Consider the following 27,537-nt stretch of genomic DNA (forward strand, 5'->3'; position numbering starts at 1 on the left):
TTGTTTCTCTAGCAGATTTTGACTCTTGAAAAGATTTTTCTTGAACTCATGAAAAGCAAACGGAGGGAGAGACTGTTAAAGAATTTGCATATTTTTAAATATATTTTTGTTGTTTTTGATGATCTAGTTTAAAGGAACACTTTTTTGTGGTCTAATGTTGTAAACTTTCTCAGTGTGCAGTGTAGATGTAGCCTAAGTGCTGCTTATTCTATTCACAATGACTGCAAACTGATTGAGTTGAGTGGGAGTTGCACATAATGCGGTGGAGAGCCAGATTTTGGTCTGAAGACAGGAGTTTTATAGTTGAGGGTTGGAACAGACCTCAGGAAGTCATCTAGTCCAAACAGGATCAACTCCAGCCAAGGCTTTGTCAAGCTCAGTCTTAACCTCTAAATATGGAGATCCACCATCTTTTGTATTTCCCTTTGTGAGGATCTGTTGGAAGCCCTGCATTGTCAGTTGGCTGAGATGATGACTTGCAAGTTTTGAGGTGTTCTGTGATATATATTTCTGGGCTTGGGAAAGAATCTATTCTTCTCTGATGTGCTCTTTGGTATTCAGAGAGGTTTTAGTGAATTGCTGTGGGGTTTCTGAAATGAGTGACCATCAAAACTGATCTTTTTCCCAAGGTGGCTTCTGAAATAAAGGATATTTAATGTTTTGGGATTAAGATTTGTTTTCACTGGACAGTTGTAGTAATTATCCTTAATAGTGTCAGAACTTCTACATAGTGGTAAGTATCCCACAAGATTCTTGTCAAAGGCCTGCTGTTATATCTACTTCAAAGCTGAGAACAGACAACCTGGAATAAGATGCTTATTTCTTGATTTCGGAATCACTAGATCAGCCCTGAACTAGTGACTCTGGTAAGACCTGGCTGTATATCTACTATACGTATGGCTATGTTTTGATTCAGAATGCACATGTGGATAAGGGCAGGTTAAAATTTGCAAGTCCAAACAAACTGGTCAGAGTTCTCCTTTGAGTGGTGTCGCTGGGTATGCTCCACTCAAGTGTTAGTGCATCCTTGTGCCGGCAATCAGATTTTTAGCCTTGCAGGGCCTTCCCAAGTCACGCATGAACAGTTGTCATTTTGTGCTGTTTTCGTCTGTTAGCTGTGTGCATAACCTGGGTCCCCTCAGTTCCTTTTCTGCCATCCTTGGAAGAAAATGGGAGTTTTAAGTAGTGCTCTCCTCACTAGAAAGAGAGAATAACTAATTTGTTGATAGTTTTTGATATTCTGCTTTTAAGAAAAAACTAAACCTAACAAAACAACACTGTTGCTCCCTATTCTTTTACCTTACTCTATATTTGTCTCACCCTAGTTCTTCAAAATGCCAGGATCGCTTGGGCTCAAAACTTGGGCAGAGACTCAATGCCCACCTTCAATGGGCATGCTTAATGTATTTGGTGCCTTGGCGAAGGCCACGTGGCGCAGAAATGCCCACACAGTCAGGGTATGACTTCCAGGGCCGGTGGAGATTGGGAAATTAGGCTTAAAACTTTGATATGGGAGAAATCCCTCCAACCACCACAAAAGCAAAGACAACCACACCTTAGGAACCTCTTAAGTCTGAGGAAAAGGGCCAGTTTATTGCCTAAACAGGATTCCTGTATGTACCAAATCGTTCTGCCATGGTCTTTACTAGCTGTGCTGTCAATATCCTGTGCTGCACGCTCCCTCCGGCAGCGCGCAAAAGTGGGAAACAGCACCTACAAAAAGCTCTGGGTTGGAACCTAAGAGGAAGGCCACTTCCTCTTCACATCAGCACCAGCACCAACAAAGGTGGATATGCCACCCTTACTGGCCTTGACAGACATGCTGGCAGCACCACAGTCTTCAGATTCTCAGTGTTCACTGGCACTGAGGCATGCTCCAGCACCACAAGAGCTAAAGTCAAGAGTGCAGAAAACAGAACCTCGGTGCTGAATGACACGACAATCGTGACAGAACACATCTCCGAATTCTCCTTGGCTTGAAGGTTCTAGCCTGCACTCTCTCTCTCTCTCTCTCCTATGAGAACATCTTGTTCTCCCCTAATAAGTCTTCCCTGTTACCGGACTGGGCATGGGAGTAGATTTTCCTCCCAGCACTCATCACCAACCAGCTTTGCCGCCACTTGGCATTCAAGCAGGCACTGATTACTGTACCATGCCCTGCAGTACCCTTGGTTTATCCACCTGTGGCCTCATCCACCACAATATCAACCTCAATGGCCACCATGGGGACAATATCCCACTCACCTATTACTTTGGCACTGATTGTGGGAACCAACTGTGGCCACCCCAGCATGCACAACATGGTCTTCTCTGCAGACCACTCAATCTTCTCCAACCCGTCCTCCACCATCACCTTCAGCCACCACCCACACCGGTCCTGAGGAGGAAGATGATGACCTACCTCAGTCAGATTGTCAGTCTCCACTCTCACAATTGTCTTTGTCCCCAATGAGGCTGTGTTTCCTTTCTCTCCCCCTGCTAACGACCTGAAGCAAATTCAGGACCTGTTTAAGAGGGTAGCACAATCACAAGACATAGCCCTGTGGGAAGTACAAGAAAAGCAACAGATAGCTTCAGTTGGTTCCAGAACAGCCTCATCTATTGGTAGTGCTATTTAGCTGTCACCATCCTCTGTTACACTGACTAATCAGGGGAGCGCTAGAAAGTACTTTGTCCTAGCTAAGGGGATGGATTTCTTTTTTTCTCCCACCCCCAGCCTATTTGTTTGGTGCACTATCATTCCAGACAGCCACAATTCAAATAAACACCTCAGGACCAACAGCATAAAAGACCTTTTTGGAAGGAACATCTATTATTTGGCTACCCTCCAGTTTAGAATTTTCAGTTATATGGCTCTTGTCACTAATTGACTTTGCCAATTATACCAGGTAGCACAAGTTGTTAAATGACCTCCCTGAGCAAGAGACACCACAGCTACATTGCATTATGAAGGGCCAATCCATCACCTGAATGGCTCTCCAGGTGTCAATGGATGTAGCGGACATGGTGGCTGTAGTAATCATGCACCACATGGCTGCAATCTGATGTCCCTCACGAACTACAAACCAAAGTAGAGGACCTGCCATGTGACAGGAATCTGCTTTTTGTGGCCAAAACTGACAAAGTACTTCACTCAAAGATTCACGTACGACCCTCTGAATGCTGGGGATGTACACACTGCCCAACAAGAGAAGGAGATACACTCCTTAGCAGAGATCAAGGGATACCTCCTACCAAAGACAACAGCAGTGAGCATTTGACAGCAGACTAAAATGGCCTGGTAGAAGAAGCCCAGCACAGCCAGTTGTCCGCCGCTCAATCAGCGGCATCTGAACAGCAGATTTGAAGGTGTGGTCAAGAGCCTGAGTGACCACCTTATATAGCCGGTGCACACCACCCATATTTTCCATCATCAGTTGAGGCCCTTTTACTATCATTAGGCTCTCATCAGTATGGAACAATGGGTCCCAGAGATTACAAGAACTGGATATATGATCCCCTTTACATCTGTGCCCTCTACCCACCATCCCTCCCTGTCCCTCTTCAGGGACACTTCTCATCAAGCCCCTTCTACAGGCAGAGGCACAAAAACTACTCAGTCTGGGAACCATAGAGTGAGTTCTGTGAAATTCAGGTGGAAGAGGTTTCTATTCCAACTATTTCCTTGCTTCCAAGACGACAGAGGGATGGAGACCCATCTTAGATCTCAGGAGACTCAAATAGTTTGTCTGCAACCACAAATTCAGGATAGTGACTTTAGGAACCATCATTCGTGCACTGTGAGGGGGACTGGTTCTCAGCCCTTCGACCTCCAAGTTGCATGCTTTTATATAACAATATACCCTGCCCACAGGAGGTTCCTCTGCTTTACAGTGGGCAATGAATACTACACGCTGCCAATACAGTGTCCTTCCCTTTGGGCTGTTGACAGCAACAAATGTAATTTCCAATACTCTGGCTGTGGTGACAGCCTTCCCCAGGAAGCAAGGCGTTATCGTATTCCCATACCTAGATGACTACCTAATCAAAGGTACTTCACAGCAGACACTAATCATGAAGGACATTACTGAAGACATTTTCTGCCATCTGGGTCTTCCAATAAACATACTCTGGATCCAACCCAGAAAATAGAATTAACCAGAGCATTGCTAGATTCTATGATGGCTAAAGCCTTGCTTCCGTTACCCTGCTTTCAGACCCTTTGGGACATAATAGACAGTATATTGCATATCCTGGTGACAACTGATTGCATATGTCTTCAAGCCATAGGCCACATGGCAGCCACTACCTTCGTGGTACCTCTTGTGAGTCTCCACATGAGATGCCTACAGGCTTGGGTGACATTGTGCACTCCCCAACAGTCTTGCCACGTGAGTCACACCTACAATGTTGTTGTTGACATCTCTGCAATGGTAGACTTGCCCACACAACCTCCTTTCTGGAGTGCTCTTCCACCACTCAGACCCCTCATGGGTAATGACCGACACATCCCTTCTGGATTGGGGAGCCCACTGCGCATGTCACATGGTCCAGGGAAGATGATAGTGCCAGGAGGGCAAGGTTGCACATCAATATTTTGGAACTCAAGGTGGTCCGCAATGGCCATTGTCTTTTCCTGACACTCATCTGTGGTCATACAAATCATGTCCTCATGGATAACACGCCATGTATGTATTACATCAATAGATGGGTGGTGGTGGTAGGGAGGCTCCCTGATCATGCTTACTATGTGCCAAGGCAATCAAGTTTTGGAACTGGTGCGTGAAGAACTACATCACGCCAACAGCAATGTACATATCAAGTCAACAGAATACCTGATAGACAAACTGAGCAGATTTTTTTCTGAAAAATAAGGCTAAGTCTACACTACAGGGTTTTTGCACAAAAACGGCCATTTTTGCGCAAAAATCTGTGGAGCGTCCACACCTCAAGCGCATTTTTGGGCAAGTAAATGTAGAGGGGTTTTGCGGTGTAGATATTCTTCTTTCTACAAGAAACAACTCCTTTTTGCTCAAGAACTCGTGTGGAAAAAGGTGTGTGGGGACGGGCAATGGGGCTTTTGTGCAAAAAGAGCCAATTGCAAAAAGCACAGGTGCTCTGTGGTTATTCTGTGAATAGCAATCAGCTTTCTTTCAAGAGAGCATCTATGCAGTCTGGACGCACTCTTGTCCAAGAAGTTTTTGTGGAAGATCTCTTCCGCAAAATGCTTCTTGCGCAAGAAGCCTGCAGTGTAGATGTAGACTACAAGTGGGAGCTCTGTCTCAAAACCATACTGCCTATATTCCGACAGTGGGGTTTTCTGGTCATAGACCTTTTTTGCAACAATCATCAATCACAAATGTTACTGCTTTTGCTTGAGAGTGGGCAGGATAAACATTCAATGGGAGATGCTTTCACCATATCATAGACGGCCCCTCTTCAAGCAGACTGAGCCAAGGTCATTCTGATAGATCCACATTGGCCAAGACAGCATTGGTTTCCTTATCTCCATTAGCTGTCTATTGCCAACCCATTCCCCTCCCTATCATCCCTAATCCCTAACTCAACACAATGGACGAACATGTCCTCTGAATCCTCAGGCTCTGAAACTCACCACCTGGCTTCTTCATGGTTCCACAATGGCATAGTTGCCTTCTGAGTAAAACACATCCTCTTCAGTAGTAGTTGTCCTTCTGAGGCACACCTACTGAAACAAATGGAAGCAGTTTCAAGAATGGTGCAATCAGTGCCATCTACAAGCACATACCTCCCCAGTACCAACTGTTCAGGAATAGTTAATGGACCTCAGTGATGCAGGGCTCTCCATCAGCCCCATAAGAGTTACCACTCAGCTATCTCGGTCTTTCATGAACTGGTAAGCGTCTGTGTGTGCTCATCCGATCATCAAATGGGTCTTAGCTGGTCTATCCAAAACACATCCGCATTTACGCCCATTTGTTCTACCATGGGCTCTCAGCCTTGTACTGGACTGACTAACAAGACTCCCTTCAAACCATTAGCAGTGTCCTTTCTCATCACAATCACATCCACGCAACAAATAGGAGTAATTACAGCCCTCGTGGCAAATCTACCTTATACGCTCCTCATCAAGGATGAGGTCATTCTCAGACCCCATTAGAATTTTTACCAAAAGTCATTTCTAGTTTTCACATTCAGCCCATTTACCTACCCACTTACTACCCTAAACCACATGATTCCCCAAGAAGTGATTAATATTACTCACCCTCTATGGAAGATGGCACTTGCGTTTGACATAGTCAGGACTAAGCATTTTAGAAAATCCAGTAGACACTTTATATCTGTCTGATCTCCACAAGGGAATAGCTGTCTCCACACAATACTTATCCAAGTGGATACCAAACTGCATAAATACCTGCTACAGCTCTGAAACAAAGCTTCACTGCAGACAGTCCTTGCACATTCCACGTGAATGATGGCTGAATTGACTGCATTTCTACAAACTGTATCCCTGGCTGACTGCTGCAGAGCAGCTACATGGTCTTCATCCTATGCCTTTGTACAACACTATGCTTTACAGCAAGGACCATTACCTACCACATCTGTGCATGACACTGTCCTGGCCTTTTCTTATAGATGACTCCAAAGACCCATCTCCACATTGTGGGAATTGCTTTTTAGTCACCTGAGTGGAGCACCTATGGTGGGGTGGGGGGGGGGACACACTGAAAGAGAACAGGAAGTTACTCCCCTTGTGCTGTAACAATGGTTCTTCAAGATGTGTCCGTTGTACGTGCTTCACTGCCCTCCCTTACTCCTCTCTACTATGGAGTCCATTAAAGGATTTCTGGTAGAAAAGGAACAGAGTGTTGAGTGCGCAGCTAATGAGATGGCAACTGTACATGCGAAATGGGAGAAGGCACTGCTAGGCTAAAAATCTGATTGCCCACGTGAGGGCACACCAACACCTGAGTAGAGCACCTATGGGGGGGAGGGGACACATCTCAAACTGTCATTGCTACACAAAGTGAGTAACGAATGTCCTCTTATTGCTGGTTTCCCAGATCAGCCAGTAAATAGCTCTTAGTTATCACATACATTCTTCAAAGTGTGAGGCTGTCCCTGAATGTTTGACTCCTGATTGAGGATGTGATTAGAGCTTGGCACGGTATTGTGATATAATTGGTCTTTGAATTTGCAAAAGGCATGGGAAATGACAGCTTCTTTTACTGAATATTTACAAATGCAAAAAATAGTAGCAGAGCTATTTTAACCTTTATTCCAGAGTCACGGAGTGATGGATAAAACACTTGCAAAATAGTTTGCATTGTTTATTTCATTTACCTAACTTTTTCAGACCAATATAGTAATGACAGCAGTTTATAATAGGGATGTTAATGGCTAGTTGGCAAACCAGTTAACCAAGACTTAAACAGTCCCAGTTATCCGCAACAACCTCCCTTCCCCTGCATGTTCTACATTTAAAACTCACCAGGAGGCTGTCTCTAGTCCCAGCCTGCTGGTCCTAGTGTTAAATGAAGAGTATGCAGGGGAGCCACCTGCCATTCCATGCTGCTGCCTCAGAGGCAGCAGCATGGGGCGGCAGCAATCCCTGTCCACGGGGCCCAAGCTCCCATGGACAGAGGCTGCTCCAGCATCCCATGGAGTAGCCTCTGTGGGGAGCTTGGGGCCCCCTGTGGCCATGGGCTGCTGCTGTCCCATACTACTGCTGCTATAAGGAGGCAGTGACATGGGGTGGAAGATGGGAGCTGGTCTGCACAGGGAACAGATTTTTTTTTTTTAAACTGGCTCCTCTTGTGGACTGGCTCCTACCTGCCACTCTACTCTGCTGCTTCTAATACAGAGGCTTCCCAATAGTGGGGCCAAGAACTCAGAGTGCACTGACTGTTGGCCCTGCCCTGGGAGGGAGCGTTTTAGTAACATGTAATGGGTAGGAATTGTTGTGCTTACATGATTACAAAAATAAATGATTTCTAACTTCTCATTTGAACTTTGGCAGTAGGAAAAAAAATCTATTTTATTGAGGTGGTATGAGAAGCCTCAATCCAAGATATGAGACACTCTGCTAGCCACTGTACACATACAGTACAAATAGTACCTGTCAGAAATAGTTGCCCATTGTAGCACTTAATATATATAAACTTCTGTCTACAAATCTAATCAGTTTGAGGCCTTGGATTCAACTAACCAGTTTGATCATAATATGGTAATTTGGAGTGTTAAAGGAAGCATTTTGTGATCTTAGATTTTTTTTTGAATACAGTACTTAATAAACCCTTTTTAGTGCTGAGTTATTGCATTTCAAAGAAAAGAACTAGTTGGAAATCTAACTTGATTGAGATGATCATTATACCCCTGTACCTAGTTCTACTTGTGTGTATTCACTCTTTGGGAACATTTATACCTTCCAGGCATATAATATAAGTTTTGAAAAGATGCCAGTAGATGATTAAGAAACAAAAACTTGTGGATATGTTAGGGTATAAAATAAAGATGGAGGAAGCCAGTTATGTCTTGGTTTTTAGTCTGCAGGAACAATTTGTTTCATGGGGGAGGAGGGGAAATAAATCTAGGAATTAGAACAGGCATCTCCAATGGTTTCTTCTACTTTCCATATTTACTGGAATGGCTACAAAGTTGCAAGACACCATAAGTAAACTTCAATGTCTAGGCTGAAAGTCTGAAGAAATCCTGTGTAGCCGTGTTATTCTAGTGCTACATAGTCCTGTATTTTCTGAAGAGATCCTGTGATGGATAGGAAGAGTGCTCTCCAGCACCTTGTGACTAAGGCTACGTCTAGACTGCAAGCCTCTTTCGAAAGAGCAAGCCGCTTTTTCAAAAGAGAGCACCCGGGCAGTCTGGATGCTCTCTTTCGAAAAAGCCCTGTTTGCATTCAAGAACGCCTTTTTTCAAAAGAGCACTTTTGAAAAAAGGCATTCTTCCTCGTGAAATGAGGAGTACCGCCATCGAAAGAAAAGCCGCGTTCTTTTGATTTAATTTTGAAAACGTGGCTGTAGTCTAGACGCAGGTGAAGTTTTTTTCGGGAAAAGGCTACTTTTTTTGAAAAAACCCTGCAGTCTAGACACAGCCTAAGGATTTAAATTTAGGTAGCTAGCACGGGTGTTGGCAGGGAGCCAGAAGAACCAATGGGATAGAGTGCTGAAATTTGACTTGTGTAAGATTCCTTGCCTGCTTTCTTGGTGAGAGAGTTAAACCAGGAGTTGACAGAATGGTTTAAACCCAGGCAGGACTACCATGCCTCCAAGGAATTCAGGGCATGGAAGTGGACTGAACCTGGAAGGGATCATGAATAAAGGGGAAAAGTCTATCCAGTCATGATCAGGGTATTTTTCTTTATTTTTGTGGTTTGATTTGAACTGCTCTGTGAGCCTATGCTTCCATCTAAGAGTTGTTCCCAGAGATTTTCTGTTTTGTTTTACTTAGGTGCTCTGTAACATATGCTTTATCAAATTTTTGTTTTGTTTTGTAATAAAAATAACTTTTTCAGGTGATTTGATTCTTGTCCTGGAACATATAAGACATGTATCTGCATGCCTCTGACTAAGAGGTCAGCTACCAGAGACTGCAGTCTTTCCTTTTTTTTTTTTTTTTTTTTGTGCTGCACGAGACCTTGAAAACAAGAGCTTGGGATACCCCGGTTGTGGGAGGGGAGGGAATTCAAGTGTTCCTCCTTTTTAGGGTAAATCACTTGCTGGTGGCAGCTACCCCCCAAAGTCAGTAAATCTGACTCTGGGGAATTTTTATAAGCAAAGCCTATAGAGCAGGGCTATTCATCATGCAGGCCACATGTGGCCTGCGGCCCGTTTGTTTGTGGCCTATGTTGGAGTGTCGGTTTACGCAGGGCTCAACATGTGGCCTGCAGGTGGGAGCCAAAGCAAAAAAGTCAATATAATGGTCTTCTGTTGATATGTGTTTTAATAGTTAAATTACTGGACTGTCATTGCTAATTAAAACTGTATAAAAATATGGGTGGAAATTGGGTAAATATTGCATCTTATTAATATCAGCAGAACTGATTTAAATGGGACCTGTGTGTTGTGTTGTCTTGCCTTAATCTTTGTATTCATTCCCGTCTGTGAAAAAAATATTTGCAATTATTTGCACATATATTTGCATGTATATACAACCACACTTTTGCAGCCCTCAGCATGTGCTCAGAGTACCACTGCGGCCTCTGGGGCTTCCAAAGTTGAGTAGCCCTGCTAGAGACAAGGTGTAATTAGATCTCTTGTGAGCCTCCACCTTCTGCACTCGTAGTGCCAGAGTGGGGATCAGCCCTGACGGAAGCCCCATCTATGAAGGAGGGTGTAAGACAACTTAAAGACAATAAAGGTATTGCGGAGAAACTAAATGAATTCTTCGCTTCAGTCTTCACAGCTGAGGATGTCGGAGATTTCCAAACCTGACCCGTCCTTTGTAGGTGACAAATCTGAGGAATTGTCATAGATGGAAGTGTCATTAGAGGAGGTTTTGGAATTGATAAACTTAACAATAACAAGTCACCGGGACCAGATGGCATTCACCCAACTCCCATGTGAAACTGCGGAACTATTAACTATGGTTTGTAGCCTATCCTCTAAATCAGGTTCTGTACCCAGTGACTGGAAGATAGCTAATGTAACGCCAATATTAAAAAGGGCTCTAGAGGCGATCCTGGCAATTAGAGACCAGTAAGTCTAACATCAGTACCAGGCAAATTAGTAGAAACAGTAGTAAAGAATAAAATTCAGACACATAGAAGAACATGATTTGTTGGGCAAAAGTCAGCATAGTTTCTGTAAAGGGAAATTATGTCTTTTTAATCTATTAGAGTTCTTTGAAGGGGTCAACAAACATGTGGACAAGGGGGATCCGGTAGATATAGTGTACTTAGATTTCCAGAAAGCCTTTGACAAGGTCCCTCATGAAAGGCTCTTACGTAAATTAAGTTATGGGATAAGAGGGAAGATCCTTTCATGGACTGAGAACTGGTTAAAAAACAGGGAACAAAGGGTAGGAATAAATAGTAAATTTTCAGAACGGGGAGGAGTAACTAGTGGTGTTCCCCAAGGATGAGTCCTAGGACCAATCCTATTCAACTTCTTCATAAATGATCTGGAGAAAGGGGTAAACAGTGAGGTGGCAAAGTTTTCAGATGATACTAATCGGCTCAAGATAGTAAAGACCAAAGCAGACTGAATAAATTAAAAAAGATCTCACCAAACTAAGTGACTGGGCAACAAAATGGCAAATGAAATCTAATGTGGAGAAAAGTAAAGTAATGCACACAGGGGGGAAAAATAACCCCAACTATACATATAATATGATGAGGGGGGTGTTATTTAGCTACAACTAATCAGGAAAGATCTTGGAGTCATTGTGGATAGTTCTCTGAAGATGTCCATGCAGTGTTCAGCGGCAGTCAAAACAAACAGGATGTTAGGAATCATTAAAAAAGGGATAGAGAATAAGTCGGATAATATCTTATTGCCCTTGTATAAATCCATGGTACGCCCACATCTGGAATACTGCATACAGATGTGGTCTCCTCTCAAAAAGACATATTGGCATTAGAAAAGGTTCAGAGAAGGGCAACTAAAATGATTAGGGGTTTGGAACGGGTCTCGTATGAGGAGAGATTAAAGAGACTGGGACTTTTCAGCTTGGAAAAGAGGAGACTAAGGGGGGATGAAATGATAGAGGTATATAAAATGAGTGATGTGGAGAAAGTGAATAAGGAAAAAATATTTACTTGTTCCCATAATATAAGAACTAGAGGTCACCAAATGAAACTAAGGTTTAAAACAAATAAAAGGATGTCGTTCTTCACACAGCACATGGTCAATATGTGGAACTCCTTGCCTGAGGAGATTGTGAAGGCTAAGACTATAACAGGGATTAAAAGAGAACTAGATAAATTCATGGAGGTTAACTCCATAAATGGCTATTAGCCAGTACGGGTACGGAATGATGTCCCTAGCCTCTGTTTGTCAGAGGGTGGAGATGGATGGCAGGAGAGAGATGGCTTGATCGTTACCTGTTCGATTCACTCCCTCTGGGACACCTGGCATTGGCCTCTGTCGGCAGACAGGGTACTGGGCTGGATGGACCTTTGGTCTCATTAGTATGGCTGTTCTTACGTTCTTAATTTTTCCACCTTGATACCAAAAATCAACCTATATGTAGTTTTAAGGTGTCCTGGATGTAAATAGGGAAAGAGCACTTCTGTATTTCTAACTACCAATGGAGTTTCACTCATGGGAGGAGGTGAATCCCTTGGGTGTGGGGCTGTACAAAATTAAACTCTGGATGATGATCTCGAGTGGAAATTACCACTGGTAGTATTTTTTTTTTCCCCATCATGCTAATTCAGTTTGAATTGGGGCTAAAATATAAGGTAAAATGTAACCATTTAGTCTGAGATGGATTGCATGCAAGACTAGGCATGGGGTTTTCTGAGGTCAGCATTGTCATTGATGCATGCATATTTTTAATCCTAGCTGAATATCTGTGGAACTATTTGAAGTACTACTTTTTGTATATGGCATTTGTCTGAAAATACAGCTTCCCGACCTCTACCCTTCTTGGGAAATTAGCCAATGATTTCTGGATGGGCAAAGGCTGGTTAAACACTTCTCTCACATGATTCCTATAAAACTTTTCTGGTTGACTATCAAAGTATTTACAAGTCTAATTATCACCTGTCAAGGGAATATAAATTTAAGAAATATTTAATTAAAAGTATTAAATCTGTAGGTTTTCTTCCCACTCTTCTATAGCTCTTGCATATATTAACACCCCCCCCCCCAAAGACTTAAAGTGGAGTGTCATTCATACAAAGTTGGTTGAAAGTTCACTTTCCTGATTTCTTGATCACATTTGTGTAGTGAAGATTGTTAGTACAGGCAGTCCCCGGGTTACGTACAAGATAGGGACTGTAGGTTTGTTCTTAAGTTGAATCTGTATGTAAGTTGGAACTGGCTCGAGATTCAGCCGCTGCTGCTGAAACTGACCAGGGGCTGACTACAGGAAGCTGGAGGCAGAATTGCTCTGCCCCCAGCTTCCTGGAATCAGCCACTGATCAGTTTCAACAGCGGCTGAATCTCGAGCCTGGGACAGAACAGCTGGGCTGCCAGGTAGGTCCCTGCAGGACCAACCCGGCAGCACCCCAGCTGCTCTACCCCAGGGTCCACAACAAAAGCCTGGTCTGCTGGGGGGGGGGGGCGCACTAGTTGCACCCCCCCTCCCAGCAGACCAGGGACACGGGGAGCCAAAGCCGCCACGGCGGCGGGGTGCCGCGCCTCTGAGGCTTTGCTCTGGCAAAGCCTCAGAGGCGCGGGACCCGCCCCCGCTGCAGCTTTGCTCCCGGTGCCTCTGGTCTGCTGGGGACCGTCTCCAGCAGACCAGGGACACCTGGAGCAAAGCTGCAGCGGTAGCGGAGTCCCGTGCCTCCCAGGCTTTGCCAGAGCAAAGCCTCAGAGGCGCGGGACCCCTCCGCCTCCCAGGCTTTGCTCCAGCTGTCCCTTGTCTGCTGGAGACGGTCCCCAGCAGACCAGAGGCACCCGGAGCAGCTTTTCTCGCCCCGGAGGTCGAGGTGGTGGGACCGCTGCACTCTGGGTGGTCCCGCTGCCTGTGAGCTCCGGGGCGCGAGAGCCCCATTCGTAACTGTGGATCCGACATAAGTCGGATCTGCGTAACTTGGGGATTGCCTGTATTACCACTTGCATTACTAACTGCCCAAAAATAGAAAATAATGCAACACTGAAACCATAAAATGAGCCAAACCATTGTAGAATATTTTCTCCTGAGTGCCAAGAATTGATATGCCATGTTAAAGTACACTGGAGATGAGGAAAATATTACAGGTGTACACAGCTTTTCACATACAGGCAGTCCCTGGGTTACGTAGAAGATAGGGACTGTAGGTTTGTTCTTAAGTTGAATTTGTATGTAAGTCGGAACTGGTACATATTGTAGGGGAAACTCTAGCCAAACATTTTTTTTAGTTTTGGATAGCATAGGGAAAGGTTAACTCCCCTCTAATGTTTGTTTTGCTGTCTGTTCCCCTGTTCAGAAGATTTCACATCTATTTCTGTCCCTGTGACAAACTCAGGACTAAGGAGTAACTCATCAAATACCAAACAGCTCTGCACCATGCTTTGAGCTAATAGCTTTATTTCCACACACCACCCAGGGTTCTAGGAGGAGGGTCCTTTGTTTGCTAACACAATGAGGCCAGCACTTTGTTTGTTTTGGTGGAGTCTTTGTTTGCCCAGGGAGCCCAGCATGTATAGGGGGAGGAGGGGCGGAGAGGCTGCTTTTGTCTGCTGTTCGGCAGCCTGTTGCTCAGGGGAGGGGGCAGCCTGTTGCTGGCAGGGGGGAGGGGGGAGGCGTGCAGGATGCGAGGCCGTGGGGGGGGAGGGCAGCGGACGTGGGGAGGCCCTTTTCCTCTGCCCGGCTGCTCTGCGGGATCCCTGTCCCTGTGGCCAGCTGCTGCAGGCAGAGGCCAGTTGGAGCCGGCCGAAGAGGAGGAGGAGGTGGATTCTAGGACCCAGGTGAGCGAGCCCCGGGGACGCTGCTGCGCTCCAGGAGCCCGGCATGTATAGAGGGGAGGAGGGGCAGAGAGGCTGCTTTTGTCTGTTCAGCAGCCTGTTGCTCAGGGGAGGGGGCAGCCTGTTGCTGGCAGGGGGATGGGGGGGGCAGCGGGCGTGGGGAGGCACTTTTCCTCTGCCTGGCAGCTCTGTGGACCCCAGTCGGAGCCGGCCCGAGGAGGAGGAGGATCCTAGGACCCAGGTGAGCGAGCCCCCGGAATGCTGCTGCGCATGTGCGGGAGTTGCCTCACCCCCGTTCGTATCTAGGGATCCGACGTAAGTCGGATCCACGTAAGTCGGGGACTGCCTGTACTGTGCTGTGTAACTTAAAGATGTGCACTTCATTTCTTCATTCAGTAACAATACTTGGTTTGTTGTGAACTGTGATCCTGTTTTGCAAGAGTAATCATTTTAAAATTATTGTACCATAATTTGCTTGCCCAAGAACATCCTATGCTCACAACAGTTAAATACAGTTTGTGCATTATATATCATGACAAATGTGTTTAGTTATACAGACCCACTAACTTGGCAGACTTCCACTAGAGCTCAACATACGTAGCAATGAGGATATTTTCCAGTCATATTGCTCTTCATGGGTCTGACTTGTTCATGGAAGTATATTAATAGGAAAGAATATTTGGTAGATAAGTGTGTTTTCCAAATCTTTTCCACTAACCAGTTTTTTTCCCCATCAATCAAGAGAGCTGGGAGATGTGTGTTGGGTAAAACTTCCATTAGGACACTGGAGACAAACTGTGAGGGTGAGGAAGAGGAAACCCTCCTCGCTTTTTCTTTTATTCTTCCAGTGCTAAAGAACATTGATCTAGCAAGTGGCAAAAGGGAGTCCTATTTGGAGCTTTAATTAAAGCAAGAGCATTTTATTGATGTTATCAATCATCAGAGATTGAGAGAAAGGGCATAGTGCCAGACCACTTAGTGGTCTTGACAAGGTAATTAAATATCTCAGGACCTTAGTCTCAAGATAAAGTGAAGTGCTTTTGCAGATCTGAATCAGCAGAACAATTTCTTAGAACAAAGGTAAAGAAGATTTTTTTCCCTTAAATTTTTTCAGGAGTTATATAAATGGTAATTATAGAGTCATTTTGCTATGCTATAGTTAAAGCTTTGACAGTATTTCCATTTTAAACCCCTCCTCTTTTTTTTTTTCATCCCCAGGTAAAATTTGCTCTAAGCTGACACTTAGTCACTCCTGAAGACAGTTAAAAAAAAAAACAATCTTAAATTGGACATTTTTCATATTGTACTAAGTATTTTGAAGGGAAATCTTGTTTTTGGAAAGCCTATCCTGTCACTTTGTGAACTATTGCTTTTTTAAAAAGCTATGCCATTAGTCTACAATGTCTATTCATTTTGAGCAAAATAAAACCACTTGTTAGAATATTTTAAAAATTGCAAAAACTCTTCCAAGGAAGTTCCATAGTTCTTTCTATTTTAAAGTCCCATGTGCAATTTACACCATTTGCGTTTGTTTCTCCATCCCTATCCTCCCAGGTAAAAATTTCTTTAGAGCCACTCAGTGCAACACTCAACAACCTATTGGGATTACTGAGGGGCACTTTTACCCTTGTCTGAAGTAATCTCTCCACCTCAGTGGAATTTTTAGCACTTTCTGACTAGGAGATCAAAAGAATAGAATGAGTCAGTCATGGCAAAGGTGGACTAGTACCACTAATTTTAAAAACCTGTATATGCTGGATGTTGCACAGCATTCTTATACAGACTTGAAGGAAAACCCCCACTATAAAGTCAGTAAGGCTAACTCCTGTCTCCCGTTCCACCTAGAAAGCTTGATATAGCTTTCTGCAAAGTGCCTTTCCTCCCCTCCGCTCACCTCCCCCCTCCCCCAAATGACATGGGTCAAGGGTAAAAAGATTTGGATGGAGTTAAAACTAATCTATTTTTGTTTTCTGTGTAAGATGATGCTTCAACATTTTTCTTATAGTAAAATATGGATGGGTTTTAAAAGGTTGAAGTTGATTGACCTTTAAGGGACTCATGGCTGTCCCAGATTTGGGCGTTAATTAAATATTGACGTTTGCAGTCTCTTATCAACACACAGGTTTTTATTGCATGCTTTTTATAGGTTAAACATTCCTAAGAAATATTAAATGTAATTGGCATTGAACACTTGCTTTTGCTTTAATGTTTCTCAAGTAATCTATTGAATGAGAGAGGTGAAACCTGAAGAAAGTGCTTTCCAGTGGCAAGTAAATGGTCACATCATAATTGAGGCTTTAAGTCACCAATCCACCGATCACTTAGAACCATGAGTATGTAATCTGGTAGCAGCAGACACAACCAGTACAGAACTCTGTTAAACATTTCCTTTTTTGGTAGCGTTTAATTGATAAGGTAAGGAAACAGGTTTCTCTCCTTGTTTTTTTTTAATTAAGATGGTTAAAGTCAGCATTTTACCAGTAAAGTTTCAAAGCTATATTAAGTCATTGTTAAGTTGTAAACTTTCAACAAACAGCCATAACATTTTGTTGAGAGTTACAGCCTCCATTCCTAAGTGTTCATAACTCACGTTCTAAGAAACTTTTTCCATATCCAGTAAGTGAGTAGCAGCAACAACAGCAATTTGAAATGGGCAAGTGTGTCTTGACTTTTTTTTCCTCTGCAGCACTCTGAACACCAAGGAAACTTGCTTAATACTTCTAATGACTTTGTGCTGCTTTGAAGGCAACAGTTGCAAGGACATGATCCTTACTTCATGGGGATTTCCCTGCCTTTGGACTGGAACTGAAATCTTTCCCTCTTAGCACCTCTCCAGTGCGGACATGGTGTGTGGGGGAGAGAGAGGGCAGACAGGACCCAAAGGTCATCCAGTCTGAGCTCAAGTGTCTCACTGTCCTGCAGCAACTTAATTACATACTGACCTGCTCTGCAGCAGGGCTACACAACTTTGGAAGCCCCGGGGCCACAATGATACTTGTGGCCTCTGGCATGTGCTGTAACTTAAGTGTGATTGCGCATATATATGCAAATGGCTTCTTTCACACTGATGGGCACGAATATGATTAGAGCAAGACTACAAAACATGCAGGACCCATTTAACTCCTTTCTGCTGATATTAATAAAATGCAATATTTACCTGATTTCCACCCATATGACAGCACTTTTAATGAGCACTTTTTAAAAACTCCAGTGTGTTGAGTGTTCAGCTTGAAGCTTCAGCTCGTGCATTTCTTGGAGTAATTTTACTCAGGAAAAAGTTTCCAAGCCAGAGTGTTCCAAACTGCGGTGTTCAGGGAGCTGGGCGATTCAGACCAGACATGAGGCAAAAAAAAGATTCCTAGCAGGGCTGATGTTCCCAAGCGGGAGTCCATCAATCCATGTGTGATGGAGGCAGGGATGCCCGGCCATGGTGCCAGACCCAAACATGGCCAATGTGAGCCAGTCAGCACCTCTCAAGCTCTGTCCACAAGGCTAAGCAGCCAGTACCTCCCACCATGCCCCTGCACTCCAACACCCTGTACCCATCTGTTCCATCCAGCCCATCCGCTTGCGTCTTTCGGTGCTCACCCCGCCTGGGAGACTCCTTGCTGTTGTGCAGCGTGTTCCCCTTAGAGGCCATGTTCAAAGGATTCCACCTGTGGGCCGCATGTTTAGCTTGTGATCCACTATGACCCCCAGATCCTCTTCCACAGTACTTTCTAAATAGTCACTTTCCATTTTGTATGTGTGAAACAGGGTGGAAAAATCAAAGTGGATAACTTTGCATTTGTCTCTATTAGACTTCGTCCTATTTACCTCAGACCATTTCTCCAGTTTGTCTCGATCCTCTTGAATTTCTATCTTCTAAAGCACTTGTAGCCTCTCCCAGCTTGGTATCCTCTAAACGTTATCCGTGTACTTGCTATGCCATTATTTATATAGTTAAGACATTTAACAAAACGTATCCTAGTGGAGCTCCCTTTATGCCCTTCCAGCATGACAGTGAACCATACTCTCTGGGAATGGTAATCCAATCCCACTTTATGCACCCATCTTAGAATAGCTCCATCTAAGTTCTATTTCCTGAATTTATTTATTTAAAAAGTCATGTATCAGATGCCTTAGTAAAGTCTAGGAATACCACTTCTACTGCTTCCCCCTTACCCACAAGGCTTTTTATCCAATCAAAAAAGGCTATCCGATTGGTTTGACAAGATTTGTTCGTTACAAATCTATGCTGACTGTCACTTATCACCTTATTGTCAAGATGTTTGCAATTGGATTCCTAACTATTTTCTCTATTCTCTTTCCTGGTATAGAAGTTATGATTAGTCTGTAGCTTCTTGGGTTTTGTATTTCCCATTTTATAGATGAGTACTGTTTTCTCTCTGTCTTAACCTAGAGGCTTTGTGCTCTTGTACAAGAGAGCATCCACACTTCATGAATATTCTTGTGCAAGAAAGCTCTGATGGTCATTCTGTTAATGCTTTTTCTGCACACTAAACCCCTGTGGAACATTTACACATGCCTTTTTGCACAAGAGCTGTAGCGCAAAAGTTATTCCTTGTGGGGAGAGGAATAACTCTGCTGGCAAAGACCCTCTGTCCTGTTGGGGGGGGTGTGGGTGTGCGCACGCAGGAAATGCGCTTGAGTCATGGACGCTCTGCTGGGGGTTTTTTGCGCAAAAACCTTGTAGTGTAGACAAAGCCAGTGTGCGTACATTGAATAATTAGATTTTTCCTTGTAAACTTTTAGTTCCAGGAAGAGTAATTTTCCCATTTGTGGGATGAAGTGGAATAACATCAGTCTGAAAAAAATGATTCTGGAACCTAAGTGAATCAGTGGGCCTGGGGAGATGGTTAATCACTGTTCCCTTCTAAAATTCAGATTAACTTGACTGCCTTCTTGAGTTCTCTAAGGTTTTGAACTTATATTTTACCTTTTTGGAAAACTAGTTCACATTAGGAAAGTGAAGCGTCTATTTGCTTTTTGCTTAGTATTGTATGTGAGAACCCTTATTTCCCTACCTTTTTTGAGTTTGCCCAGAAGAGGTAGTGTGATTTTTAAAAACTCAAATCTTGTCCTCTGCTTTTAACTCCTGACTAGAAGATGTAAACCACAGCAAATGAGAAAAGGACAGCACAGCCTAAAATCAAGTGTGAAAATAAGTCCATCAGTGGCCACCACATGTACTCAAAGCCAGAAATTTCCCTTTCTCACAAGTTCCCCTTGAAATTCTACCCTGAATATTACTGACAGAGAATCTCTGTTGTCCTTCACAACCACTTACACATTAGGCAATATTTGACTAATATTGCCTGTTCCCATTCATTTACTAACTATAGGAATTAAGGAATATGAATCTTGGGCAGGGGGGAGCACCCAATGGGTATTTATAAAAAAAAAAAAAAACTTGTCTTGCAGATAATTGGCTAGCAGTCACCTCTGGAAAGTCAAGTAAAAGACTCAAACCCTACTCAAATTCAGTTTTTTTTCCTCCAACTTCTCACACCTTGAAAAGGAAAACAGTTCTGCAAGAAACAGTTAACTTACAGCAGACTTTCTGGAAAGTCACTTTCATTGGCAGCATGACTACCATTTTTGGCCCTGGAATTGGATGCTCAACCAGAAAAGAAAAATACAATAAAAAGGCCCAACAAACCAGGCATACTTTGCCTCCAAGAGCAATAAGAAATTTGGCTTCCCTTTTGAAAGCAACATTTGTAAAACAGGGCTGTCACAGTAGGCTTCTCACACAGATCAAATTAAAGGAATTGTTTTGGTTGAAGATAATCACCTCAAATTTAGCCAGCTTTCATTCAGTTCTCTATTTACCAGAAACATGGAGCCTTTCACAATTACTCACAAGGTGGAACATTTACTGAACTATGAAAGCAGGGATAATTCCTTTTTTTCCCCCCCAGAGTATTTAGAAATCATAGAATTGGAAGGGACCTTGTGGTCATTAGGTTGTCCCCTGCACTTGACAGGACCAAGCACCATCTAGATCAGGGATTCCCAAACTTTTTGACATGGGGACCAGTAAATCCATTCACAGACTTTTGGAGGACTGGTAATGTTCATTTGCATATTTATTAATCAAATGATGAATATTCAAATAAGCTGTTTCTGGTCCTCCCAAAACCCCCAGTGCCAGCTTTAGCAAAGCTTTTGATATGGTCACCTACAATATTCTTGCCAGCAAGTTAAGGAATATGGGTTGGATAAATGAACTGTAAGACAGACAAAGCTGGTTAGATCAGAGTTTCCCAAACTTTTTACTTTAGTTGGAACCCTTTTTTCAGTACTGTTTTTTGCAAAAATATAAACACATAAAAAACAAACTGAAAAGATACCAGACATATAACATGTCTGGTATTTTCTCATTAGGCAAGTTTTATTATAACTAGATGTATCAGTTTGTTGTTTTGAACTGCCTGGCTGCTATATGGCTGGGTTAGTCTTGCTCCCTGCAGGCCTATTCATTCCTCCCGCTGTACCTCTGGCCAGCCCCACTTCCCCCAACCCCTTCCCGAGCAGCCAGTTCTCCCCCGCTTCTCCCAATCTCCTTTGGCCAGCCCCGCTGCCCATGTCCAGCCCTCCTTCCGGTGGCCTCTTCTCCTCTCTTCCCCCCTCCCCCCATCTTCCCCGGCCAGCTCCTTGCCCCCAACCTTGTGCCCCCCCGGCAGCCCTGCTTCCACCAGCCCCCCAATCTCCCCAGCCCGCCCCAATTCCCTCTGCTTCCGGTGGCCGGCTCTCCCCTCCTCCTCCTCCTTCCCTCCCCCCACCTGCCCTATCTAGGACTCTGCCAGGAGCCGGAACATCCGGCTGCAGACTCTGCCCAGGCAGAGGGCTTGGGGGACCCGGTGCCACACTGGCAGTCTGGGAGCGCAGAACATCCTGGCCACCACTCTGAGGCCCGGTAGTTTTTTTCCTGCGGGCTGCAGTCCATAGTTTGGGAAATGCTGATCTAGATTATCCCTGATAGATGTATGTCTAATCTGCTCTTAAATATTTCCAGTGATGGAGATTGTGGAATGTCCCTAGGCAATTTTATTCCAGTCCTTAACCACCCTGACAGGAAGCTTTTCCTAATGTTCAACCTAAATCTCCCTTTTTGCAATTTAAGCCCACTGCATCTTGTCCCAAGGAGAATAAGTGATCTCCCCCTTCCTTTTAACAATTTTAGGTATTTGAAAGCGGCTATCAAATTCCCTTGGTTTTCTCTTTATCAAACTAAACACATCCAGTTTTCAGTGTTCCCTCATAGATCATGTTCTCTAGACCTTTAATCATTTTTCTTGCTCTTCTCTTGACCTGCTCCAGTTTCTCCACATCTTTCTGAAATGTGCCCAGAACTGAACACAAGTCACTACAAGACAGACCCAGACCAGCTTGGCTAATGGAGGGATGGTAGGCTGGGCTCTGAGTGAAGTTTTCTCTTCCCTGAGCAAACAGATCCAAACCTAGTGCCGCATAATCAGGGAGGCACAATTAAGAGCATTCTGGAAACAGCAGGCTAATCAAGTACTTGCCACCCATTAAGGCTTGCTGGGGCTTGTGCATAAGGCCTCCCTGCAGGAGGGTAGTAGCTCAAGATCTGAGAATAAGGTGCGTGTGTGAGCACTGAGGACTATGAACAAGGCAGAATGCAATGAAGGAGGAGGACAGGCTGCTCAGACACCAGAGGAAAGGTACTAGGAGGGATCATTTGGGGGAAGTGGTCTCCAGACTGGGAGTAGAACAAACCCCGTCTGTTGCCGCTGCTTTAGAGTCATTAGGCTGGAACCTGGAGTAGTGGGCAGACCTGGGTTCTCCCCTTCTCCCCCCCCCCCCCCAACCACACCAACAAAGTCTGTCCTGAGAGAGGAAACCATGACTACAGAGGGGTTTTCACCCCAAAACTAGACTAACGTGTTGAGAAGGACTTAATAGGCTGTGATGCATGCCTGTCATACAGGGCCAGGGATTGTATGGAGGATCACAGCAAGCCTCTGAGGTGAACAGTCTGTCTGTCAGAAGTGCAGGACCCATAGGGCATGGTCGGAGGTTTGCCACATCCAATTGAGGCCTAATGCACATCCACTGTATTGATACCATAACAAAAAACTTAAGGACATAAACTTCCAAAAAACAGCAATCTCTGATGCTCTTATCTACAGTTGAGGACTACTTGTGGCAAACTGGAAGCACTGTCTTATGATTTGGTACTGCATGTTCTATGACGTTATCCATTATAGAATGTTACATATGTTTGTTGAAGTCCCTCTGAACCTACTTTCCCTCCATGATCACTTTAGTAGGGCTTCACAGTTGTCTGACAAGCTCAGCTCTCTTGTTGGGTTACTGATAGCACATTCCAGGGTCAAGTTAAATCCTGGGAAATCAATTTGAAGGTGGCCATCTTAAACCTGAAAACAGTTAAGGAGCATGGGATGGGTGGGGGTGGGGGTGTGAAGCAGTGGTTTGAGGGGTTACATCTATCTATTTTACATCTATACAGGAAATCGTGGCATTCTATGTGGGTTGTAACTTCTCCAGGTATCCATTTGAACCAGAGGTAAAATGAGTTGCATATACACATCCCATAGGGTGCCTTATCAGACAGAAGAGAAGATGAGGAGGAGAATAGTATTTCTTGTTACTATAATTTGTTGAGGTGTAAAAAGGAGTTTTAAATTATCCTAGAGATGCATGTTTGCTTAATGAGGTTAATTTCCATAGTAGGTGATGCTTGTTTTTAAATGTGGTTCTCCTCTTCTCTCCCCCCCTCCCCCCTTCATCATGGTCATCTCTCTTATCTAGGGTTCTTTCCCTAGGCAGGTTCAGATTTCTGTTTGCCATGCATAGTGTTTGCTCACAGAGCAGTCCAGAATTGAGACTCCATTAAGATTTCTAGAGGTGAAGATCTGCATCCAATTCTAAATCCAATTCTAAATTCGGTGCCGGTTTGCATATCTCCTTTCGAAAAATAAAGGTAGTCTAGATGTGTCTGTAGACACATCAGTTTAGCAAAGTTATCACAACATCCACGTTAAGGACATGTTGAACAATTTAAAAAAACCTGATTTTTGTGGCATGAACTGCAACATTGCCCATGTACACCCTCAGCCTGACTCTACAGCTAGTGTCTAATACCACAGAAGAACCAGGTAGCAATGTGTACTACAGTCTCATCTCAGATGGAAGGATAGTTGACCTCTGTGTAGCCAGATCTGGTTCATATTATTGCTATCTGATAGTTGGCTGGCAATTGCGGCTCAGGCCTTAGTTGGTATAATTGATACTAACTGGGATCCTTATTGATCTTTCTTTGTATTGAGACTGGTCATGGAAAAAACTGTTCTTCTCAGAGGCGATCCTTGGCTAGTCAGTTGACCCACACGTGGTTGGGAGAGGTTAGGAAGCTTTCACTCCACGTGTTCATATTTGTCAATCTGGTACCTTTAATGAATACCAGATGGAAAAATAAGATCGTTTCCAGAATCCTGGCACTGGTCTTAGATCCTTGTGGTTCACATTGTAATGGAAAAGATCCACTGTAGCACTGGTGGTAAATACAAGGTTTGAGTTGGAACATAATAGTTTTGGGTCTAGTATTTATTTAAAATACATTCAGGAATGAAACAGTGTTTGGCAACATTGAATAAATGGCACTAGTTTTGCAGAAGTTTAGATTTCCAGCTGTAAAGGTGGTTTAACTTGTCACCTCTTCAGTTTATGCACTGTTGGCTAAAACACATACGGGAGTGAGCTTGCTCTTTTTTCTTGTGGAGATTAATCAAAGTTAATGTGTGTAACAAGGTAACTTGATACAGTAGACTTCTGATAAACTGGAACCTTTGGGACCTAGGTGGTTCCAGATAGTACCTCCTGATTATCAGATATGCCAGACTATAAGGTGGTTTTATAAAATATACACTGTATACATTATATATTGTATATAACGTGTTCTTAACCCTTTATTGTACATCCTGTATACAGTATACTGTGGTGTTAGTTTTTTAACCCTTTTATACCCTTTTTGCTCGGTTCAGCTGCTGCTGCTGTTGCCTTGTGACTCGTTTTTTGCCGAAGCTCACTCGCTAGGCTCTTGCCATTTTGATGCCAGACTATCAGGAGTACCGTACAATTGGATGCCGGACTATTGGAGTTTTACTGTGTATATATGGAAGATTTTTCTGCTTCAAGCAGTGTTTTTTATGGTCTCTCTTTGTGGTGTTCTTCATTTAAATCACTGCTCTAGGGTGCTGCAGATGAGGGGTTCAGTATGCAGGCTACCTTAGAGAGGACTTTCCCAGCCCTCTCACCTCAGCAGCTTGGGGCCAGGTGAGACTTGCCTCTCCCCCACTGCTCCAGCTTCGCTGGGCACAGCTGGGGCAGGTCCAGGTTTGTATGGCCCCTGCACTTGCCAGCCAGAGGGAGGAATGCAGCACTTCCCCTCTCTCCCTAATGAAGTGGAGCAGCCTGTAATGTTCCTGTCTGAATTGGGGGAGGGAGGAGAAGCTTTAGTCCCTGGACCTCCCTAAAGGCCACTTGGGGAGCAGGAGTCTCAGGGCTGGTGCACTCCTAGATGGGAGGCATCTCCAACCTACCAGTCCCTTCACATGGTTCTGTCTTTCCTGTTTTCATTGTAGGCACATCCTGGTTTCCTGGCACAGCCAGACCCTTCCCTTACTTTTCAGTTATAAGAAGCAGATGTATATCGGATTTGGTGGTCTTAGCTGTCACTGTTTAGGAGAAGCTCTTGAATTGACAGATGGAGGGACAGATGCACAAGCTCCTTCAAATATATAGTAGATAAAAATTGATATCCTTTGTTTTACATTTAAGTGAAATTGCCATAGTTTTAAACATAGATGGAATCCTGTTGATTCAGAGCAACACTTCTAAAAGTGTTTTCAGAGGCTAAACTGCTCTCCCTGGAAATATACACTTAAAACTGATTGAAGAACAGCACTGAGATGTATGCTGAGGTAATTACACATAACAAGGAATTCGTGGGAATTTCATTTGTGGAGACAAAGTACTCTACAATTTTTTCAGCAGTAACTCTAAGTTGGGGATTTTTGTGTGTGTTTTTAACAAAAAACAAATTTTAGTGGATTTTTAGGGAAAGGAAACATCCTTTCCTTATTCACTAAATTAAAGTATTAAAAGCAAAAAGTAGGGAAAGAAAGACCATGATGCCTTTCTAAGAGCTGCTGTCTTCACTGTTCATAGTGAAGTTTGTAAGATAATGGAAAATTCCAGTAAAGCTGTGTTTAAATTTGTCTCTACAGAGTAGCAGCATGTTGAACGTTGTACTTTGTGTATCCTCTTTAAATATTAAGATTGTACGCTTTCTGACTGCCTCTCAGTTGAGATTGTGTGGAGTGGTTTTGACATTGAATAACCTTGATATTCAGCCATTAAATATTCACCTATAGAAATAGCTGTGAAAGTAACTTTTTAGCATAGCTGTTAATTCAGTACATATCCAAAAATTAGTCACAAAATACTAGAAGGGACTGTGAGAGATCAGGTCCAGTCCCCTCCCGTCACAGCAGGACCAAGCACTATCTAGATAATCCCTGACAAATGTCTGTCCAAACAGCTCCCAAGTACACTCATACTCATATACAGTGTATGGATGGACCGCATATGGAATCAGTTTAATTACTGTACGGGTTCGTACTGCCGAACCTGGGACTTTCTGGTCTGGCAAGGCCAAAGATATTGCAAAAAAATGCATCCTACTTCTGTGTTGGATGACCTTCCCCTCCCCCTCAAGTTTTATTAAATGGACTTAGAGTTATGCATGTGTGTGTCTCTAAGATGCTTTGGAAAGAATGCTTCATGTTAACCTATCAATCTTAATGTCTTAAGCTGCTGGGTCTGTATATGTTACTTTGGTGTGTGTATCATTCTTGTGTGTAAACTTAGAAATATGGATTAAGGAATGTTTTGTGATTTTAAATGTGCAAATGAAAGCCAGCAAGGGTTTTTCCAATGCTGGGATGCCTCAGAGTCTGGGCAGACATATGTAAACACCCTCTTTTGTCCTTTAAGTCTTAGCAAGTCACATGTCCACCCCAACTGATAGGGGCAGATCAAGTAATTGTCCATGGAAATGTGGTATCTATAAAATAATAGGGATCTAGGAGGTTTTTTTGGTCTTTGGCTAGTGTGGCACACCCAAGAGAATGAGCCGAAGACCCCAGGGAGGGGGAACTTCCCTGGTTTGGAGACGTAGCTGGAATAAGAACAGTCTTAGGGTAAGCTTGTAATAAGTCTGTACTGAGGTTTTAAGTGTTAGAAAACACTTAGCTAATTCTGTTTTAAATTTGTAATCAACTTTGCTCTTCCTGTTTTCACTTACAACCCCTTTAAATTCTGTCTACTTAAAACCATTTTTAATTACACCGAGCTTGGTAATAAATAATTGTTCCCTCGGGGAGCAATTGGTGTGCATATTCCCCTTTCATTGTTAGAGGCTTACCTAAATTCCTTTAGGGTTCTGATCTCATTTGGGAAGTGGCATCCCAGGAAGCTAGGCCCAAAACTGCATTTTCCTCGGACCTGAAGAGTTTCTGTATTGCTTCGGGGGGGGGGGGGGGGGGCAGGGAGGGGTGTAATCTCAGCTCTGTGCCATGGCTGTGGGAGACCAGGGAGCTGGCCCAGCAGGACAGGGTTGTGAGAAGCTCCAGAGAGCATGAAGGCAAGTGTCAGTGGGCTGTCAGCACTCTGGGAAGCATCCCCAAGGGGTCTTCTGTGACCTCACCCCGTCACAACATGACACACAGGCCCTCTGGATATATGATTATTCTGTGGTGGGTTTTGCCTTGGTAGTAGGGAAGAAAAAATCATCTATGGACCCATGTTTCTTCCAGAAAAAGGGGAGGAACCTCATTCTAAATTATCTCGTCTCATCCCAAAACAAAAACCATGCCTCCATTCCTCTAAAATGGCTGTAAACTTTTTAAAAACATTTCCATGGATACCTTACTTTACCTAATACTGTGAC

The 27,537-nt window shown here is 43.8% G+C and overlaps 1 protein-coding gene and 1 long non-coding RNA gene across 11 annotated transcripts in view; one reads left to right on the forward strand and one right to left on the reverse strand.

The window, feature by feature from the left end:
- Window positions 1–27,537, forward strand: part of ELAVL2 (ELAV like RNA binding protein 2) — a 200,135-nt gene that overhangs the window by 137,839 nt on the left and 34,759 nt on the right. The gene's annotated exons all lie outside the window — the stretch shown is intronic.
- On the reverse strand, window positions 643–27,138 carry LOC112546791 (uncharacterized). Its single transcript, XR_003090498.2, has 4 exons — window positions 27,013–27,138; window positions 5,594–5,683; window positions 2,402–2,540; window positions 643–1,197 (listed from the first exon to the last, which is right to left on the reverse strand). It is a non-coding gene; the product is annotated as an uncharacterized LOC112546791 (long non-coding RNA).

Source organism: Pelodiscus sinensis, chromosome 6 (assembly GCF_049634645.1).
Source record: "Pelodiscus sinensis isolate JC-2024 chromosome 6, ASM4963464v1, whole genome shotgun sequence".
Classification (NCBI taxonomy): Eukaryota; Metazoa; Chordata; order Testudines; family Trionychidae; genus Pelodiscus; species Pelodiscus sinensis.